Genomic DNA, 18,725 nt, shown 5'->3' with positions numbered 1-18,725 from the left:
GGGAGAAGAGAGGAGTGGGGAAGAGAAAGGTTTCTTTACATGATTGTTACGGAGCGGGTGATTGCCCTCACAGCCATTATGGCATTAACTATTATTTCAATTAATGTGAGGAGCATTGCTGAGGTGAAAAAGAGGACCGATGTTTTAAACTCTCTGGCTGGCATGAAGGCGGATATTATCTGTTTGCAGGAGTGCGGCATCCCGTTCCAAAAAGAATACAAAGATCTCCGGGACACTTGGACCCTAGGAGAATCCTTTTGGTCGGGGTCCAATGTGTCCCGAGCGGACGGGATTGCCGTACTCCTGAAAAACCCCTTCTTAATAGTTAAAACATTCAAGGTTATAGAGGCGGGCAGACTGGCCAGCCTCGATTTTAAATACAAGGGGGCTGTATTGAGGCTGGTCAATGTCTATGCCCCCACCAGCCAGAGAGAGAGAGTCCTCTTTCTCCCTCAGCTACGCCCGCTCCTGATCGGCACCTTGCCAGTTATCATTTCAGGTGATTTCAACTGTGCTCTGAGGGATGTAGACCGGAGTAAGCCCCGTAACGATAGATCCAGCAGGGACCTCGCTGCGTTCGTGGAGGACTTTGAACTCTGCGACGCAGGTCGGGACCTGGTCCCCTTGTTCACCTGGGTGAGTTCTTCTGGCTCCTCCTTCTCCAGGATAGATCTCGTCCTCCTCAGCAAGCCACTGGAGAGGACCGCCATGTCTTCGGAGGCGGTCTTCTTTTCAGACCACAGGCTCCTGACGACAGAGGTGCTCATTCCGAGCACACGGGAGTCGGGGCCTGGGGTCTGGAAGCTCAACACCTCTCTGCTCGATGACCCTCGTGTGATTAAGACCTTTAGCAGACGCCTCGAGGAGTGGAGGACCCTGAAGGACCTTTTTGATTCTCCCATAGAGTGGTGGGAGATGATGAAGAAAAGAACCAAGGGCTACTTCATTCAGCTGGGGAAACGGAAAGCTCGCGAGAGGCGGGCGAGATATTCCCATCTAAACGCCCGCCTCCAGCGCCTGAGTCTTTTACAGCTCAGAGGCTTCGACCTAGCTGAGGAGGTGGCCCGGGTCAAACTGAGTCTCTCCGCCCTCTATCGGGAGGAGCAAGAAAAGATCAAGGTCCTTTCCAGGGTCCGCATCATGGAGGACGATGAGAAATGCAGCCGCTTCTTCTTCAAGAAAACGAAGGAGAGGCGGCCTGCAATGTCCTCCATGATCGACTCCTCGGGGCAAGAGGTGGAGGGCAGAGAGGCTGTTGAGACAGTGGTGCGGGATTTCTACAGGGAGTTGTACGACCAGAAGGTGGTGGATCAAAATCTGATCCATCACTTTCTGTCCCTGTTGGAGTCCCGCAATGAGGGGGACGAGGAGGAGGAGGAGGATCCAGAGATCACCACCACTGAACTCTCCCAGGTGATAAAGAGTCTTAACTCTGGAAGGACACCGGGTCCCGATGGGATCCCTGCTGAGTTCTATAAGATCTTTTGGGAGGTGCTTAAGGAAGATCTGGGCCAGGTCCTGGGGTCGATGTACAGAGAGGGCAGATTGGCCCCTTCGATGAAGAAAAGTATCCTCTCCCTTCTTCACAAGAAGGGAGACCCAAAAGATCTGAGGAACTGGCGGCCAGTCAGCCTCCTGTGCACCGACTACAAGATACTGGCCAAAGCACTGACGCTCCGGCTGCAGCGGCCACTCCCTCAAGTCGTGGGTCCCGACCAGGTCTGTGGTGCCCGGGGGAGATCGGCGGCCGACAACGCCATGCTGCTCAGGGATGTCGTGGCCTACTCGAACGAGAGAGGGCTTCCCCTGGTCCTAATCAGCTTGGACCAGGAGAAAGCCTTCGACAGAGTGGGCCACGAATACCTGCAGCTTGTTATGGAGAGGATGGGTCTCGCTCTTGGCCTGAGGAAGTGGGTTAAGATCATCTACAGCGGCCTAAGCAGCAGGGTCCTTGTGAACCGCCACCTGACCGAACCATTTCCGGTCAGGTCGGGGGTCCGGCAGGGTTGTCCCCTGTCGGCCCTGCTGTACGTCCTCTGCTTGGAGCCGTTCATGCAGGCGATCCGCCGGGACGTCCGGGTGACAGGTTTCCATCTCCCGGGTTCCGGCGGAGAGCAACTGAAGGCCCTGGCCTATATGGACGACGTGGCCGTGGTCTGCACGGACGCTCCGTCCGTGGCCAGGGTCGAGGAACTGCTGGACGGCTTCTGCAGGGCGACGGGGGCCGCTGTGAACAAGGCCAAGAGCGAGGTCTACCTCTCCAGGGCATGGCCTGTCGGCCGGGGCCCGCCGACCGTGTTCCCTGTGAAGCCGTTTATCAAGGTTCTGGGGATCACGATCGACGGGACCAACACGGGCACCCGGAGCTGGGAGGAGGCCATAGCAAAGGTCCAAAAGAAGATCCACGGCTGGAGCACAAGGACCTTGACGATGGCTGGTAAGGTGCTGGTCGTAAAGGCCATCCTCTTCCCGATACTCCTCTACGTAGGAATGATCTTCCCCCCAGACAAGGGTATCGCAAAACTAGTGACCCGAATTATATTTCGGTTTGTCTGGGGGAGCAAAATGGAGAGGCTGAAAAGAGTGCAGATGGTGAAGGGTACCCTGGATGGAGGCAGGGGGGTCCCGGACGTTGTGCGGCTGATAAAGGCGCAGGGGCTGGCCTATGTGGTTAAGAACATCCAGGCTGCTGGCAAGAAGGTGAGTTTTATGAACCGCTTTTATTTTGCCAGCAGCCTGAGACCATTCGGCCTCTGCGCCATGGACAACACCAAGCCGCACTCGTGGGATCCCCCGCCGTTCTACAGGGCGCTCCGAGCCTTTGCGCTCGAAGTAGGCCTCCATAAAGTCGTGCTGGCCTCCTGGGATTACAAGACCATCTGTAGTCAGATGAGATCTGCCCAGGAGACCAGCCGGATAGAAGATTTCCCTCCCGAAACCTGCCGGTTTATCTGGGCTAACGCTACGCACGTTTGCCTCACGAACACGCAGAAAGATGTCTCCTGGATGGCTGTGAGTCGGTGTCTCCCCACCCGAGTGTTTATGCACAGAAGGGGCATAGCTCCTTATGACACCTGCCCCTATAAGGGTTGCTTGGGGAAGGAGACGGAGGCTCACATCTTTAGTGAGTGCCCCTCCGCCCACAGGGTCTGGCTCCTGTTTTCTCCGTTCCTCCACAGGTTCGCCGTTCCTGCGCGGGCGACCGCCCAGCAGATCCTATATGGTCCAGCCAAGGGAATTTCTACATCTACCTTGAGGTGCTGGTGGCGTGTCGTCTGCGCAGTGAAGCAGGCACTGTGGGAGGGACGGAACATCTGTTTGTTTAATAAGCAGGAGCTGGACCCGATCGTCATCGCGCGGAGGGGCATGGTGTTTGTAAAAGACTACGTCAATCTGGAGGTCCATCAGAGGGGCAAGGAGGAAGCCTTTAAGAACTGGCGTATACAAGATCTGGGGGAGCTCAGGATCCCGTGATGGGACCCACCTCCGGGGACGGTTAGTTCCCCCTGCTGGAGCCCGAGTCCAAGATCTTTTAAAGATTTTATGAATGATTGTTTTTAAAAGAAGATTTTAAATAATGAATCTTAATTGTTTTTAAAGATTTAGTTGTTTTTAAATCACATTGTTTAGGGCTTTTTAGGTATAGTTTTGTTATATTTTGTTGTCAAATACATTGACCGCTTTTTGGTTTAATTTAAAATGCATTAGACTTTTTTTGTTTGTTTTTTATTTTTTCCTTTTAATTGTTTCTTTATTTTGTCTAATGCATTTTCTGTTATTTTCAATGTATTTGACTCTTTTGTTGGTGTGCAGTTTTTGCTTTTATCACGTTTTGTTTATTTGATTTGAGCACGTTTATTTTAAAGTTTATTGTTTTAGTTTTGTTAAAATCACAAAGATTTTAAAAAATTTTAAGTGATTTTAAGAATTGATATTTTAAAACGTTTTTAATCATAAGTATTAAAAATCGAATTGTTTTTATTGATGAAATGTAAAAATACTAAACCCAATAAACAGTATTTTACTAAAGCATTCCGTGGAGGGGGACATGGATGAGTTTGTACCATTTTTTGGGAGGCTCTGCCCTGTTGGGGCGGAGCTGTGATCCAGGTGAACAGCAGATCAGGCATATAAGGTGGAGGTGGTCAATGTCAAGCAAATAAGCTTGCTAGGGTACCCAGCAGCGGTAGCAGCCCTGCCGGTGGCGCCCTCTCCTGGGGTGCTACCTCCTGGCCTGTGCCGCTGGCGTTCTGGGGGGAGCCCATTGCAGGTATCGCTTCTCGGCCTTTTGGCTAAGATCAAGTGTAGTATCTGTTCTTATCAGTTTAATATCTGATACGTCCCCCATGTGGGGACAACATATTAAACGGATTTTTGCAACGGGGAGTCGGAGAGGGAGCTTGCTCCACCCGCTTTACGCATCGGCCCGGTATTGCAGTGTTTCCGGGAAAGGTGCACGCACCTCCTTATCATTCTTGGGTTGAAAGAAAGACAAAAAAGCCTGCCTGCCGTGATAGAATGTACGTGCTTTGTGATGTCATTGCAGCCTGCCGAGCGATGAGTTCTGTGATGTCATCACTGACCTGGCAGTAAAGGGAGAGGCAGAGAAAGGCACAGCACGGTGCTGAGCTCCCTCGCCGACTGGGCTAGGAAGACACAGGAAATGAACAATTGTAGTATTCATATTGTGAATCGATTTTGATCTGTATGTCCATGATTTTGAGCTCTCTCTTGTGTGCACATTGAACAGTGTGTGTGTGTGTGTGTGTGTGTCTCTCTCTCTCTCTCTCTCTCTCTCTCTCTCTCTCTCTCTCTCTCTCTCTCTCTCTCTCTCTCTCTCCCCCCCCCTCCCTCCCGGCTGTCTGGAGCATGGCCTGCGGCCGCAGGGAGCACCCAGGAGCTGGTTGGAAGCATCTTGGACTCGGGTTTCCCTTCAATACGCATAACGCTTTCGCCTTTTACTAAAGCATTCCGTGGAGGGGGACATGGATGAGTTTGTACCATTTTTTGGGAGGCTCTGCCCTGTTGGGGCGGAGCTGTGATCCAGGTGAACAGCAGATCAGGCATATAAGGTGGAGGTGGTCAATGTCAAGCAAATAAGCTTGCTAGGGTACCCAGCAGCGGTAGCAGCCCTGCCGGTGGCGCCCTCTCCTGGGGTGCTACCTCCTGGCCTGTGCCGCTGGCGTTCTGGGGGGAGCCCATTGCAGGTATCGCTTCTCGGCCTTTTGGCTAAGATCAAGTGTAGTATCTGTTCTTATCAGTTTAATATCTGATACGTCCCCCATGTGGGGACAACATATTAAACGGATTTTTGCAACGGGGAGTCGGAGAGGGAGCTTGCTCCACCCGCTTTACGCATCGGCCCGGTATTGCAGTGTTTCCGGGAAAGGTGCACGCACCTCCTTATCATTCTTGGGTTGAAAGAAAGACAAAAAAGCCTGCCTGCCGTGATAGAATGTACGTGCTTTGTGATGTCATTGCAGCCTGCCGAGCGATGAGTTCTGTGATGTCATCACTGACCTGGCAGTAAAGGGAGAGGCAGAGAAAGGCACAGCACGGTGCTGAGCTCCCTCGCCGACTGGGCTAGGAAGACACAGGAAATGAACAATTGTAGTATTCATATTGTGAATCGATTTTGATCTGTATGTCCATGATTTTGAGCTCTCTCTTGTGTGCACATTGAACAGTGTGTGTGTGTGTGTGTGTGTGTCTCTCTCTCTCTCTCTCTCTCTCTCTCTCTCTCTCTCTCTCTCTCTCTCTCTCTCTCTCTCTCTCTCCCCCCCTCCCTCCCGGCTGTCTGGAGCATGGCCTGCGGCCGCAGGGAGCACCCAGGAGCTGGTTGGAAGCATCTTGGACTCGGGTTTCCCTTCAATACGCATAACGCTTTCGCCTTTTACTAAAGCATTCCGTGGAGGGGGACATGGATGAGTTTGTACCATTTTTTGGGAGGCTCTGCCCTGTTGGGGCGGAGCTGTGATCCAGGTGAACAGCAGATCAGGCATATAAGGTGGAGGTGGTCAATGTCAAGCAAATAAGCTTGCTAGGGTACCCAGCAGCGGTAGCAGCCCTGCCGGTGGCGCCCTCTCCTGGGGTGCTACCTCCTGGCCTGTGCCGCTGGCGTTCTGGGGGGAGCCCATTGCAGGTATCGCTTCTCGGCCTTTTGGCTAAGATCAAGTGTAGTATCTGTTCTTATCAGTTTAATATCTGATACGTCCCCCATGTGGGGACAACATATTAAACGGATTTTTGCAACGGGGAGTCGGAGAGGGAGCTTGCTCCACCCGCTTTACGCATCGGCCCGGTATTGCAGTGTTTCCGGGAAAGGTGCACGCACCTCCTTATCATTCTTGGGTTGAAAGAAAGACAAAAAAGCCTGCCTGCCGTGATAGAATGTACGTGCTTTGTGATGTCATTGCAGCCTGCCGAGCGATGAGTTCTGTGATGTCATCACTGACCTGGCAGTAAAGGGAGAGGCAGAGAAAGGCACAGCACGGTGCTGAGCTCCCTCGCCGACTGGGCTAGGAAGACACAGGAAATGAACAATTGTAGTATTCATATTGTGAATCGATTTTGATCTGTATGTCCATGATTTTGAGCTCTCTCTTGTGTGCACATTGAACAGTGTGTGTGTGTGTGTGTGTGTGTGTCTCTCTCTCTCTCTCTCTCTCTCTCTCTCTCTCTCTCTCTCTCTCTCTCTCTCTCTCTCTCTCTCCTCCCCCCCTCCCTCCCGGCTGTCTGGAGCATGGCCTGCGGCCGCAGGGAGCACCCAGGAGCTGGTTGGAAGCATCTTGGACTCGGGTTTCCCTTCAATACGCATAACGCTTTCGCCTTTTACTAAAGCATTCCGTGGAGGGGGACATGGATGAGTTTGTACCATTTTTTGGGAGGCTCTGCCCTGTTGGGGCGGAGCTGTGATCCAGGTGAACAGCAGATCAGGCATATAAGGTGGAGGTGGTCAATGTCAAGCAAATAAGCTTGCTAGGGTACCCAGCAGCGGTAGCAGCCCTGCCGGTGGCGCCCTCTCCTGGGGTGCTACCTCCTGGCCTGTGCCGCTGGCGTTCTGGGGGGAGCCCATTGCAGGTATCGCTTCTCGGCCTTTTGGCTAAGATCAAGTGTAGTATCTGTTCTTATCAGTTTAATATCTGATACGTCCCCCATGTGGGGACAACATATTAAACGGATTTTTGCAACGGGGAGTCGGAGAGGGAGCTTGCTCCACCCGCTTTACGCATCGGCCCGGTATTGCAGTGTTTCCGGGAAAGGTGCACGCACCTCCTTATCATTCTTGGGTTGAAAGAAAGACAAAAAAGCCTGCCTGCCGTGATAGAATGTACGTGCTTTGTGATGTCATTGCAGCTGCCGAGCGATGAGTTCTGTGATGTCATCACTGACCTGGCAGTAAAGGGAGAGGCAGAGAAAGGCACAGCACGGTGCTGAGCTCCCTCGCCGACTGGGCTAGGAAGACACAGGAAATGAACAATTGTAGTATTCATATTGTGAATCGATTTTGATCTGTATGTCCATGATTTTGAGCTCTCTCTTGTGTGCACATTGAACAGTGTGTGTGTGTGTGTGTGTGTGTCTCTCTCTCTCTCTCTCTCTCTCTCTCTCTCTCTCTCTCTCTCTCTCTCTCTCTCTCTCTCTCTCCCCCCCTCCCTCCCGGCTGTCTGGAGCATGGCCTGCGGCCGCAGGGAGCACCCAGGAGCTGGTTGGAAGCATCTTGGACTCGGGTTTCCCTTCAATACGCATAACGCTTTCGCCTTTTACTAAAGCATTCCGTGGAGGGGGACATGGATGAGTTTGTACCATTTTTTGGGAGGCTCTGCCCTGTTGGGGCGGAGCTGTGATCCAGGTGAACAGCAGATCAGGCATATAAGGTGGAGGTGGTCAATGTCAAGCAAATAAGCTTGCTAGGGTACCCAGCAGCGGTAGCAGCCCTGCCGGTGGCGCCCTCTCCTGGGGTGCTACCTCCTGGCCTGTGCCGCTGGCGTTCTGGGGGGAGCCCATTGCAGGTATCGCTTCTCGGCCTTTTGGCTAAGATCAAGTGTAGTATCTGTTCTTATCAGTTTAATATCTGATACGTCCCCCATGTGGGGACAACATATTAAACGGATTTTTGCAACGGGGAGTCGGAGAGGGAGCTTGCTCCACCCGCTTTACGCATCGGCCCGGTATTGCAGTGTTTCCGGGAAAGGTGCACGCACCTCCTTATCATTCTTGGGTTGAAAGAAAGACAAAAAAGCCTGCCTGCCGTGATAGAATGTACGTGCTTTGTGATGTCATTGCAGCCTGCCGAGCGATGAGTTCTGTGATGTCATCACTGACCTGGCAGTAAAGGGAGAGGCAGAGAAAGGCACAGCACGGTGCTGAGCTCCCTCGCCGACTGGGCTAGGAAGACACAGGAAATGAACAATTGTAGTATTCATATTGTGAATCGATTTTGATCTGTATGTCCATGATTTTGAGCTCTCTCTTGTGTGCACATTGAACAGTGTGTGTGTGTGTGTGTGTGTGTCTCTCTCTCTCTCTCTCTCTCTCTCTCTCTCTCTCTCTCTCTCTCTCTCTCTCTCTCTCTCCCCCCCTCCCTCCCGGCTGTCTGGAGCATGGCCTGCCCTGCGGCCGCAGGGAGCACCCAGGAGCTGGTTGGAAGCATCTTGGACTCGGGTTTCCCTTCAATACGCATAACGCTTTCGCCTTTTACTAAAGCATTCCGTGGAGGGGGACATGGATGAGTTTGTACCATTTTTTGGGAGGCTCTGCCCTGTTGGGGCGGAGCTGTGATCCAGGTGAACAGCAGATCAGGCATATAAGGTGGAGGTGGTCAATGTCAAGCAAATAAGCTTGCTAGGGTACCCAGCAGCGGTAGCAGCCCTGCCGGTGGCGCCCTCTCCTGGGGTGCTACCTCCTGGCCTGTGCCGCTGGCGTTCTGGGGGGAGCCCATTGCAGGTATCGCTTCTCGGCCTTTTGGCTAAGATCAAGTGTAGTATCTGTTCTTATCAGTTTAATATCTGATACGTCCCCCATGTGGGGACAACATATTAAACGGATTTTTGCAACGGGGAGTCGGAGAGGGAGCTTGCTCCACCCGCTTTACGCATCGGCCCGGTATTGCAGTGTTTCCGGGAAAGGTGCACGCACCTCCTTATCATTCTTGGGTTGAAAGAAAGACAAAAAAGCCTGCCTGCCGTGATAGAATGTACGTGCTTTGTGATGTCATTGCAGCCTGCCGAGCGATGAGTTCTGTGATGTCATCACTGACCTGGCAGTAAAGGGAGAGGCAGAGAAAGGCACAGCACGGTGCTGAGCTCCCTCGCCGACTGGGCTAGGAAGACACAGGAAATGAACAATTGTAGTATTCATATTGTGAATCGATTTTGATCTGTATGTCCATGATTTTGAGCTCTCTCTTGTGTGCACATTGAACAGTGTGTGTGTGTGTGTGTGTGTGTCTCTCTCTCTCTCTCTCTCTCTCTCTCTCTCTCTCTCTCTCTCTCTCTCTCTCTCTCTCTCTCTCCCCCCCCTCCCTCCCGGCTGTCTGGAGCATGGCCTGCGGCCGCAGGGAGCACCCAGGAGCTGGTTGGAAGCATCTTGGACTCGGGTTTCCCTTCAATACGCATAACGCTTTCGCCTTTTACTAAAGCATTCCGTGGAGGGGGACATGGATGAGTTTGTACCATTTTTTGGGAGGCTCTGCCCTGTTGGGGCGGAGCTGTGATCCAGGTGAACAGCAGATCAGGCATATAAGGTGGAGGTGGTCAATGTCAAGCAAATAAGCTTGCTAGGGTACCCAGCAGCGGTAGCAGCCCTGCCGGTGGCGCCCTCTCCTGGGGTGCTACCTCCTGGCCTGTGCCGCTGGCGTTCTGGGGGGAGCCCATTGCAGGTATCGCTTCTCGGCCTTTTGGCTAAGATCAAGTGTAGTATCTGTTCTTATCAGTTTAATATCTGATACGTCCCCCATGTGGGGACAACATATTAAACGGATTTTTGCAACGGGGAGTCGGAGAGGGAGCTTGCTCCACCCGCTTTACGCATCGGCCCGGTATTGCAGTGTTTCCGGGAAAGGTGCACGCACCTCCTTATCATTCTTGGGTTGAAAGAAAGACAAAAAAGCCTGCCTGCCGTGATAGAATGTACGTGCTTTGTGATGTCATTGCAGCCTGCCGAGCGATGAGTTCTGTGATGTCATCACTGACCTGGCAGTAAAGGGAGAGGCAGAGAAAGGCACAGCACGGTGCTGAGCTCCCTCGCCGACTGGGCTAGGAAGACACAGGAAATGAACAATTGTAGTATTCATATTGTGAATCGATTTTGATCTGTATGTCCATGATTTTGAGCTCTCTCTTGTGTGCACATTGAACAGTGTGTGTGTGTGTGTGTGTGTGTCTCTCTCTCTCTCTCTCTCTCTCTCTCTCTCTCTCTCTCTCTCTCTCTCTCTCTCTCTCTCTCTCTCCCCCCCCTCCCTCCCGGCTGTCTGGAGCATGGCCTGCGGCCGCAGGGAGCACCCAGGAGCTGGTTGGAAGCATCTTGGACTCGGGTTTCCCTTCAATACGCATAACGCTTTCGCCTTTTACTAAAGCATTCCGTGGAGGGGGACATGGATGAGTTTGTACCATTTTTTGGGAGGCTCTGCCCTGTTGGGGCGGAGCTGTGATCCAGGTGAACAGCAGATCAGGCATATAAGGTGGAGGTGGTCAATGTCAAGCAAATAAGCTTGCTAGGGTACCCAGCAGCGGTAGCACGGTGGCGCCCTCTCCTGGGGTGCTACCTCCTGGCCTGTGCCGCTGGCGTTCTGGGGGGAGCCCATTGCAGGTATCGCTTCTCGGCCTTTTGGCTAAGATCAAGTGTAGTATCTGTTCTTATCAGTTTAATATCTGATACGTCCCCCATGTGGGGACAACATATTAAACGGATTTTTGCAACGGGGAGTCGGAGAGGGAGCTTGCTCCACCCGCTTTACGCATCGGCCCGGTATTGCAGTGTTTCCGGGAAAGGTGCACGCACCTCCTTATCATTCTTGGGTTGAAAGAAAGACAAAAAAGCCTGCCTGCCGTGATAGAATGTACGTGCTTTGTGATGTCATTGCAGCCTGCCGAGCGATGAGTTCTGTGATGTCATCACTGACCTGGCAGTAAAGGGAGAGGCAGAGAAAGGCACAGCACGGTGCTGAGCTCCCTCGCCGACTGGGCTAGGAAGACACAGGAAATGAACAATTGTAGTATTCATATTGTGAATCGATTTTGATCTGTATGTCCATGATTTTGAGCTCTCTCTTGTGTGCACATTGAACAGTGTGTGTGTGTGTGTGTGTGTGTCTCTCTCTCTCTCTCTCTCTCTCTCTCTCTCTCTCTCTCTCTCTCTCTCTCTCTCTCTCTCCCCCCCCCCTCCCTCCCGGCTGTCTGGAGCATGGCCTGCGGCCGCAGGGAGCACCCAGGAGCTGGTTGGAAGCATCTTGGACTCGGGTTTCCCTTCAATACGCATAACGCTTTCGCCTTTTACTAAAGCATACTAAAGCATCTGACTCCGGAGAGGAGAGTGGTGGGCCTTCTCCACTGCCCCGAGTGGGCAGCCTGGTAGATGAGAGGCCCCCTAGAAATAACATTCCTCCTGCCCCACAACTGAGACTCTCCCAGGGGAGGGGTCAGGTATGCCCTCCCGGCAGTAGTGGGAGAGCCGCAGGCCCTCAGGAGACGAGAGTCGGCGCCAGTGTCCTTTCCCAGAAAGACATCAGGGACGTGATGGCAAGGTCACTGGCGCTGGGGGAGGAGGCCTGCGGCGGCAGACAGCCGGGAAGGGAGAGACCACCCCCTCCCCCACCATTAGTTAAAAGAACGACTAGCGGGGTCTATACAGTTTTCTCCCCAGTTGTACATAAAGCCTCTGCCCTGCCATCTGTTCGTCGGGCCTCGGCCTCAAAGGAACCAGGGAGAACCTCCAGCACCACGGGCCCTGAGCCCAGTGGAGTTTTGCCCGCCTTACCGGGTGGCGGGAGCCGAGCCCCCCCCATAGTCTTCCTAGAGGATCAAGCGGTGAGGCAAATGATTGAAATGATGGGTGCTAGCGCTAAGCTAGGTGAGGGAGAAGAGAGGAGTGGGGAAGAGAAAGGTTTCTTTACATGATTGTTACGGAGCGGGTAATTGCCCTCACAGCCATTATGGCATTAACCATTATTTCAATTAATGTGAGGAGCATTGCTGAGGTGAAAAAGAGGACCGATGTTTTAAACTCTCTGGCTGGAATGAAGGCGGATATTATCTGTTTGCAGGAGTGCGGCATCCCGTTCCAAAAAGAATACAAAGATCTCCGGGACACTTGGACCCTAGGAGAATCCTTCTGGTCGGGGTCCAATGTGTCCCGAGCGGACGGGATTGCCGTACTCCTGAAAAACCCCTTCTTAATAGTTAAAACATTCAAGGTTATAGAGGCGGGCAGACTGGCCAGCCTCGATTTTAAATACAAGGGGGCTGTATTGAGGCTGGTCAATGTCTATGCCCCCACCAGCCAGAGAGAGAGAGTCCTCTTTCTCCCTCAGCTACGCCCGCTCCTGATCGGCACCTTGCCAGTTATCATTTCAGGTGATTTCAACTGTGCTCTGAGGGATGTAGACCGGAGTAAGCCCCGCAACGATAGATCCAGCAGGGACCTCGCTGCGTTCGTGGAGGACTTTGAACTCTGCGACGCAGGTCGGGACCTGGTCCCCTTGTTCACCTGGGTGAGTTCTTCTGGCTCCTCCTTCTCCAGGATAGATCTCGTCCTCCTCAGCAAGCCACTGGAGAGGACCGCCATGTCTTCGGAGGCGGTCTTCTTTTCAGACCACAGGCTCCTGACGACAGAGGTGCTCATTCCGAGCACACGGGAGTCGGGGCCTGGGGTCTGGAAGCTCAACACCTCTCTGCTCGATGACCCTCGTGTGATTAAGACCTTTAGCAGACGCCTCGAGGAGTGGAGGACCCTGAAGGACCTTTTTGATTCTCCCATAGAGTGGTGGGAGATGATGAAGAAAAGAACCAAGGGCTACTTCATTCAGCTGGGGAAACGGAAAGCTCGCGAGAGGCGGGCGAGATATTCCCATCTAAACGCCCGCCTCCAGCGCCTGAGTCTATTACAGCTCAGAGGCTTCGACCTAGCTGAGGAGGTGGCCCGGGTCAAACTGAGTCTCTCCGCCCTCTATCGGGAGGAGCAAGAAAAGATCAAGGTCCTTTCCAGGGTCCGCATCATGGAAGACGATGAGAAATGCAGCCGCTTCTTCTTCAAGAAAACGAAGGAGAGGCGGCCTGCAATGTCCTCCATGATCGACTCCTCGGGGCAAGAGGTGGAGGGCAGAGAGGCTGTTGAGACAGTGGTGCGGGATTTCTACAGGGAGTTGTACGACCAGAAGGTGGTGGATCAAAATCTGATCCATCACTTTCTGTCCCTGTTGGAGTCCCGCAATGAGGGGGACGAGGAGGAGGAGGAGGATCCAGAGATCACCACCACTGAACTCTCCCAGGTGATAAAGAGTCTTAACTCTGGAAGGACACCGGGTCCCGATGGGATCCCTGCTGAGTTCTATAAGATCTTTTGGGAGGTGCTTAAGGAAGATCTGGGCCAGGTCCTGGGGTCGATGTACAGAGAGGGCAGATTGGCCCCTTCGATGAAGAAAAGTATCCTCTCCCTTCTTCACAAGAAGGGAGACCCAAAAGATCTGAGGAACTGGCGGCCAGTCAGCCTCCTGTGCACCGACTACAAGATACTGGCCAAAGCACTGACGCTCCGGCTGCAGCGGCCACTCCCTCAAGTCGTGGGTCCCGACCAGGTCTGTGGTGCCCGGGGGAGATCGGCGGCCGACAACGCCATGCTGCTCAGGGATGTCGTGGCCTACTCGAACGAGAGAGGGCTTCCCCTGGTCCTAATCAGCTTGGACCAGGAGAAAGCCTTCGACAGAGTGGGCCACGAATACCTGCAGCTCGTTATGGAGAGGATGGGTCTCGCTCTTGGCCTGAGGAAGTGGGTGAAGATCATCTACAGCGGCCTAAGCAGCAGGGTCCTTGTGAACCGCCACCTGACCGAACCATTTCCGGTCAGGTCGGGGGTCCGGCAGGGTTGTCCCCTGTCGGCCCTGCTGTACGTCCTCTGCTTGGAGCCGTTCATGCAGGCGATCCGCCGGGACGTCCGGGTGACAGGTTTCCATCTCCCGGGTTCCGGCGGAGAGCAACTGAAGGCCCTGGCCTATATGGACGACGTGGCCGTGGTCTGCACGGACGCTCCGTCCGTGGCCAGGGTCGAGGAACTGCTGGACGGCTTCTGCAGGGCGACGGGGGCCGCTGTGAACAAGGCCAAGAGCGAGGTCTACCTCTCCAGGGCATGGCCTGTCGGCCGGGGCCCGCCGACCGTGTTCCCTGTGAAGCCGTTTATCAAGGTTCTGGGGATCACGATCGACGGGACCAACACGGGCACCCGGAGCTGGGAGGAGGCCATAGCAAAGGTCCAAAGGAAGATCCACGGCTGGAGCACAAGGACCTTGACGATGGCTGGTAAGGTGCTGGTCGTAAAGGCCATCCTCTTCCCGATACTCCTCTACGTAGGAATGATCTTCCCCCCAGACAAGGTTATCGCAAAACTAGTGACCCGAATTATATTTCGGTTTGTCTGGGGGAGCAAAATGGAGAGGCTGAAAAGAGTGCAGATGGTGAAGGGTACCCTGGATGGAGGCAGGGGGGTCCCGGACGTTGTGCGGCTGATAAAGGCGCAGGGGCTGGCCTATGTGGTTAAGAACATCCAGGCTGCTGGCAAGAAAGTGAGTTTCATGAACCGCTTTTATTTTGCCAGCAGCCTGAGACCATTCGGCCTCTGCGCCATGGACAACACCAGGCCGCACTCGTGGGATCCCCCGCCGTTCTACAGGGCGCTCCGAGCCTTTGCGCTCGAAGTAGGCCTCCATAAAGTCGTGCTGGCCTCCTGGGATTATAAGACCATCTGTAGTCAGATGAGATCTGCCCAGGAGACCAGCCGGATAGAAGATTTCCCTCCCGAAACCTGCCGGTTTATCTGGGCTAACGCTACGCACGTTTGCCTCACGAACACGCAGAAAGATGTCTCCTGGATGGCTGTGAGTCGGTGTCTCCCCACCCGAGTGTTCATGCACAGAAGGGGCATAGCTCCTTATGACACCTGCCCCTATAAGGGTTGCTTGGGGAAGGAGACGGAGGCTCACATTTTTAGTGAGTGCCCCTCCGCCCACAGGGTCTGGCTCCTGTTTTCTCCGTTCCTCCACAGGTTCGCCGTTCCTGCGCGGGCGACCGCCCAGCAGATCCTATACGGTCCGGCAAGGGGAATTTCAACATCAACCCTGAGGTGCTGGTGGCGTGTCGTCTGCGCAGTGAAGCAGGCACTGTGGGAGGGACGGAACATCTGTTTGTTTAATAAGCAGGAGCTGGACCCGATCGTCATCGCGCGGAGGGGCATGGTGTTTGTAAAAGACTACGTCAATCTGGAGGTCCATCAGAGGGGCAAGGAGGAAGCCTTTAAGAACTGGCGTATACAAGATCTGGGGGAGCTCAGGATCCCATGATGGGACCCACCTCCGGGGACGGTTAGTTCCCCCTGCTGGAGCCCGAGTCCAAGATCTTTTAAAGATCTTTTAAAGATTTTATGAATGATTGTTTTTAAAAGAAGATTTTAAATAACAAATCTTAATTGTTTTTAAAGACTTAGTTGTTTTTAAATCACAATTGTTTAGGGTTTCTGGTATAGTTTTGTTATATTTTGTTGTCAGATACATTGACCGTTTTGGGTTTAATTTAAAATGCATTAGACTTTTTTTGTTTGTTTTTTATTTTTTCCTTTTTAATTGTTTCTTTATTTTGTCTAATGCATTTTCAGTTATTTTCAATGTATCTGACTCTTTTGTTGGTGTGCAATTTTTTGCTTTTATCACGTTTTGTTTATTTGATTTGAGCACGTTTATTTTAAAGTTAATTGTTTTAGTTTTGTTAAAATCACAAAGATTTTAAAATTTTTAAGTGATTTTAAGGATTGATATGTCAATGTTTTTAATCATAAGTATTAAAAATCGAATTGTTTTTATTGATGAAAAGAAAATACTAAATCCAATAAAATAGTATTTTACTAAAGCATTCCGTGGAGGGGGACATGGATGAGTTTGTACCATTTTTTGGGAGGCTCTGCCCTGTTGGGGCGGAGCTGTGATCCAGGTGAACAGCAGATCAGGCATATAAGGTGGAGGTGGTCAATGTCAAGCAAATAAGCTTGCTAGGGTACCCAGCAGCGGTAGCAGCCCTGCCGGTGGCGCCCTCTCCTGGGGTGCTACCTCCTGGCCTGTGCCGCTGGCGTTCTGGGGGGAGCCCATTGCAGGTATCGCTTCTCGGCCTTTTGGCTAAGATCAAGTGTAGTATCTGTTCTTATCAGTTTAATATCTGATACGTCCCCCATGTGGGGACAACATATTAAACGGATTTTTGCAACGGGGAGTCGGAGAGGGAGCTTGCTCCACCCGCTTTACGCATCGGCCCGGTATTGCAGTGTTTCCGGGAAAGGTGCACGCACCTCCTTATCATTCTTGGGTTGAAAGAAAGACAAAAAAGCCTGCCTGCCGTGATAGAATGTACGTGCTTTGTGATGTCATTGCAGCCTGCCGAGCGATGAGTTCTGTGATGTCATCACTGACCTGGCAGTAAAGGGAGAGGCAGAGAAAGGCACAGCACGGTGCTGAGCTCCCTCGCCGACTGGGCTAGGAAGACACAGGAAATGAACAATTGTAGTATTCATATTGTGAATCGATTTTGATCTGTATGTCCATGATTTTGAGCTCTCTCTTGTGTGCACATTGAACAGTGTGTGTGTGTGTGTGTGTGTGTCTCTCTCTCTCTCTCTCTCTCTCTCTCTCTCTCTCTCTCTCTCTCTCTCTCTCTCTCTCCCCCCCCCTCCCTCCCGGCTGTCTGGAGCATGGCCTGCGGCCGCAGGGAGCACCCAGGAGCTGGTTGGAAGCATCTTGGACTCGGGTTTCCCTTCAATACGCATAACGCTTTCGCCTTTTACTAAAGCATTCCGTGGAGGGGGACATGGATGAGTTTGTACCATTTTTTGGGAGGCTCTGCCCTGTTGGGGCGGAGCTGTGATCCAGGTGAACAGCAGATCAGGCATATAAGGTGGAGGTGGTCAATGTCAAGCAAATAAGCTTGCTAGGGTACCCAGCAGCGGTAGCAGCCCTGCCGGTGGCGCCCTCTCCTGGGGTGCTACCTCCTGGCCTGTGCCGCTGGCGTTCTGGGGGGAGCCCATTGCAGGTATCGCTTCTCGGCCTTTTGGCTAAGATCAAGTGTAGTATCTGTTCTTATCAGTTTAATATCTGATACGTCCCCCATGTGGGGACAACATATTAAACGGATTTTTGCAACGGGGAGTCGGAGAGGGAGCTTGCTCCACCCGCTTTACGCATCGGCCCGGTATTGCAGTGTTTCCGGGAAAGGTGCACGCACCTCCTTATCATTCTTGGGTTGAAAGAAAGACAAAAAAGCCTGCCTGCCGTGATAGAATGTACGTGCTTTGTGATGTCATTGCAGCCTGCCGAGCGATGAGTTCTGTGATGTCATCACTGACCTGGCAGTAAAGGGAGAGGCAGAGAAAGGCACAGCACGGTGCTGAGCTCCCTCGCCGACTGGGCTAGGAAGACACAGGAAATGAACAATTGTAGTATTCATATTGTGAATCGATTTTGATCTGTATGTCCATGATTTTGAGCTCTCTCTTGTGTGCACATTGAACAGTGTGTGTGTGTGTGTGTGTGTGTCTCTCTCTCTCTCTCTCTCTCTCTCTCTCTCTCTCTCTCTCTCTCTCTCTCTCTCTCTCTCTCTCTCCCCCCCCCTCCCTCCCGGCTGTCTGGAGCATGGCCTGCGGCCGCAGGGAGCACCCAGGAGCTGGTTGGAAGCATCTTGGACTCGGGTTTCCCTTCAATACGCATAACGCTTTCGCCTTTTACTAAAGCATTCCGTGGAGGGGGACATGGATGAGTTTGTACCATTTTTTGGGAGGCTCTGCCCTGTTGGGGCGGAGCTGTGATCCAGGTGAACAGCAGATCAGGCATATAAGGTGGAGGTGGTCAATGTCAAGCAAATAAGCTTGCTAGGGTACCCAGCAGCGGTAGCAGCCCTGCCGGTGGCGCCCTCTCCTGGGGTGCTACCTCCTGGCCTGTGCCGCTGGCGTTCTGGGGGGAGCCCATTGCAGGTATCGCTTCTCGGCCTTTTGGCTAAGATCAAGTGTAGTATCTGTTCTTATCAGTTTAATATCTGATACGTCCCCCATGTGGGGACAACATATTAAACGGATTTTTGCAACGGGGAGTCGGAGAGGGAGCTTGCTCCACCCGCTTTACGCATCGGCCCGGTATTGCAGTGTTTCCGGGAAAGGTGCACGCACCTCCTTATCATTCTTGGGTTGAAAGAAAGACAAAAAGCCTGCCTGCCGTGATAGAATGTACGTGCTTTGTGATGTCATTGCAGCCTGCCGAGCGATGAGTTCTGTGATGTCATCACTGACCTGGCAGTAAAGGGAGAGGCAGAGAAAGGCACAGCACGGTGCTGAGCTCCCTCGCCGACTGGGCTAGGAAGACACAGGAAATGAACAATTGTAGTATTCATATTGTGAATCGATTTTGATCTGTATGTCCATGATTTTGAGCTCTCTCTTGTGTGCACATTGAACAGTGTGTGTGTGTGTGTGTGTGTGTCTCTCTC

At 52.7% G+C, this 18,725-nt stretch overlaps 20 non-coding genes across 20 annotated transcripts; all 20 read left to right on the top strand.

The window, feature by feature from the left end:
* The first annotated feature begins 4,272 nt into the window (after positions 1–4,272).
* On the top strand, positions 4,273–4,463 carry LOC136726151 (U2 spliceosomal RNA). The gene has a single exon (XR_010807982.1). It is a non-coding gene; the product is annotated as a U2 spliceosomal RNA (small nuclear RNA).
* Positions 4,464–4,917: 454 nt separating this feature from the next.
* Positions 4,918–5,033, top strand: LOC136726107 (U5 spliceosomal RNA). The gene has a single exon (XR_010807942.1). It is a non-coding gene; the product is annotated as a U5 spliceosomal RNA (small nuclear RNA).
* A 176-nt stretch (positions 5,034–5,209) lies between these two features.
* LOC136726150 (U2 spliceosomal RNA) lies at positions 5,210–5,400 on the top strand. The gene has a single exon (XR_010807981.1). It is a non-coding gene; the product is annotated as a U2 spliceosomal RNA (small nuclear RNA).
* A 452-nt stretch (positions 5,401–5,852) lies between these two features.
* On the top strand, positions 5,853–5,968 carry LOC136726105 (U5 spliceosomal RNA). Its single transcript, XR_010807940.1, has one exon. It is a non-coding gene; the product is annotated as a U5 spliceosomal RNA (small nuclear RNA).
* Positions 5,969–6,144: 176 nt separating this feature from the next.
* On the top strand, positions 6,145–6,335 carry LOC136726142 (U2 spliceosomal RNA). Its single transcript, XR_010807974.1, has one exon. It is a non-coding gene; the product is annotated as a U2 spliceosomal RNA (small nuclear RNA).
* Positions 6,336–6,790: 455 nt separating this feature from the next.
* Positions 6,791–6,906, top strand: LOC136726104 (U5 spliceosomal RNA). Its single transcript, XR_010807939.1, has one exon. It is a non-coding gene; the product is annotated as a U5 spliceosomal RNA (small nuclear RNA).
* A 176-nt stretch (positions 6,907–7,082) lies between these two features.
* On the top strand, positions 7,083–7,273 carry LOC136726130 (U2 spliceosomal RNA). The gene has a single exon (XR_010807963.1). It is a non-coding gene; the product is annotated as a U2 spliceosomal RNA (small nuclear RNA).
* Positions 7,274–7,722: 449 nt separating this feature from the next.
* On the top strand, positions 7,723–7,838 carry LOC136726102 (U5 spliceosomal RNA). Its single transcript, XR_010807938.1, has one exon. It is a non-coding gene; the product is annotated as a U5 spliceosomal RNA (small nuclear RNA).
* A 176-nt stretch (positions 7,839–8,014) lies between these two features.
* Positions 8,015–8,205, top strand: LOC136726118 (U2 spliceosomal RNA). Its single transcript, XR_010807952.1, has one exon. It is a non-coding gene; the product is annotated as a U2 spliceosomal RNA (small nuclear RNA).
* A 451-nt stretch (positions 8,206–8,656) lies between these two features.
* LOC136726101 (U5 spliceosomal RNA) lies at positions 8,657–8,772 on the top strand. Its single transcript, XR_010807937.1, has one exon. It is a non-coding gene; the product is annotated as a U5 spliceosomal RNA (small nuclear RNA).
* Positions 8,773–8,948: 176 nt separating this feature from the next.
* LOC136726106 (U2 spliceosomal RNA) lies at positions 8,949–9,139 on the top strand. Its single transcript, XR_010807941.1, has one exon. It is a non-coding gene; the product is annotated as a U2 spliceosomal RNA (small nuclear RNA).
* Positions 9,140–9,590: 451 nt separating this feature from the next.
* Positions 9,591–9,706, top strand: LOC136726100 (U5 spliceosomal RNA). The gene has a single exon (XR_010807936.1). It is a non-coding gene; the product is annotated as a U5 spliceosomal RNA (small nuclear RNA).
* Positions 9,707–9,882: 176 nt separating this feature from the next.
* On the top strand, positions 9,883–10,073 carry LOC136726193 (U2 spliceosomal RNA). Its single transcript, XR_010808020.1, has one exon. It is a non-coding gene; the product is annotated as a U2 spliceosomal RNA (small nuclear RNA).
* A 453-nt stretch (positions 10,074–10,526) lies between these two features.
* On the top strand, positions 10,527–10,642 carry LOC136726198 (U5 spliceosomal RNA). Its single transcript, XR_010808025.1, has one exon. It is a non-coding gene; the product is annotated as a U5 spliceosomal RNA (small nuclear RNA).
* A 169-nt stretch (positions 10,643–10,811) lies between these two features.
* Positions 10,812–11,002, top strand: LOC136726181 (U2 spliceosomal RNA). The gene has a single exon (XR_010808009.1). It is a non-coding gene; the product is annotated as a U2 spliceosomal RNA (small nuclear RNA).
* Positions 11,003–16,352: 5,350 nt separating this feature from the next.
* On the top strand, positions 16,353–16,543 carry LOC136726168 (U2 spliceosomal RNA). Its single transcript, XR_010807998.1, has one exon. It is a non-coding gene; the product is annotated as a U2 spliceosomal RNA (small nuclear RNA).
* Positions 16,544–16,989: 446 nt separating this feature from the next.
* Positions 16,990–17,105, top strand: LOC136726197 (U5 spliceosomal RNA). The gene has a single exon (XR_010808024.1). It is a non-coding gene; the product is annotated as a U5 spliceosomal RNA (small nuclear RNA).
* Positions 17,106–17,281: 176 nt separating this feature from the next.
* On the top strand, positions 17,282–17,472 carry LOC136726156 (U2 spliceosomal RNA). Its single transcript, XR_010807987.1, has one exon. It is a non-coding gene; the product is annotated as a U2 spliceosomal RNA (small nuclear RNA).
* A 454-nt stretch (positions 17,473–17,926) lies between these two features.
* LOC136726196 (U5 spliceosomal RNA) lies at positions 17,927–18,042 on the top strand. Its single transcript, XR_010808023.1, has one exon. It is a non-coding gene; the product is annotated as a U5 spliceosomal RNA (small nuclear RNA).
* A 176-nt stretch (positions 18,043–18,218) lies between these two features.
* Positions 18,219–18,409, top strand: LOC136726099 (U2 spliceosomal RNA). Its single transcript, XR_010807935.1, has one exon. It is a non-coding gene; the product is annotated as a U2 spliceosomal RNA (small nuclear RNA).
* Positions 18,410–18,725: the final 316 nt, after the last annotated feature.

The sequence above is a fragment of the Amia ocellicauda genome, unplaced genomic scaffold (assembly GCF_036373705.1).
Source record: "Amia ocellicauda isolate fAmiCal2 unplaced genomic scaffold, fAmiCal2.hap1 HAP1_SCAFFOLD_243, whole genome shotgun sequence".
Taxonomy (NCBI): Eukaryota; Metazoa; Chordata; class Actinopteri; order Amiiformes; family Amiidae; genus Amia; species Amia ocellicauda.
Note: the sequence above shows the minus strand (reverse complement) of the source record. Positions and strands in the feature narration are given on the sequence as shown.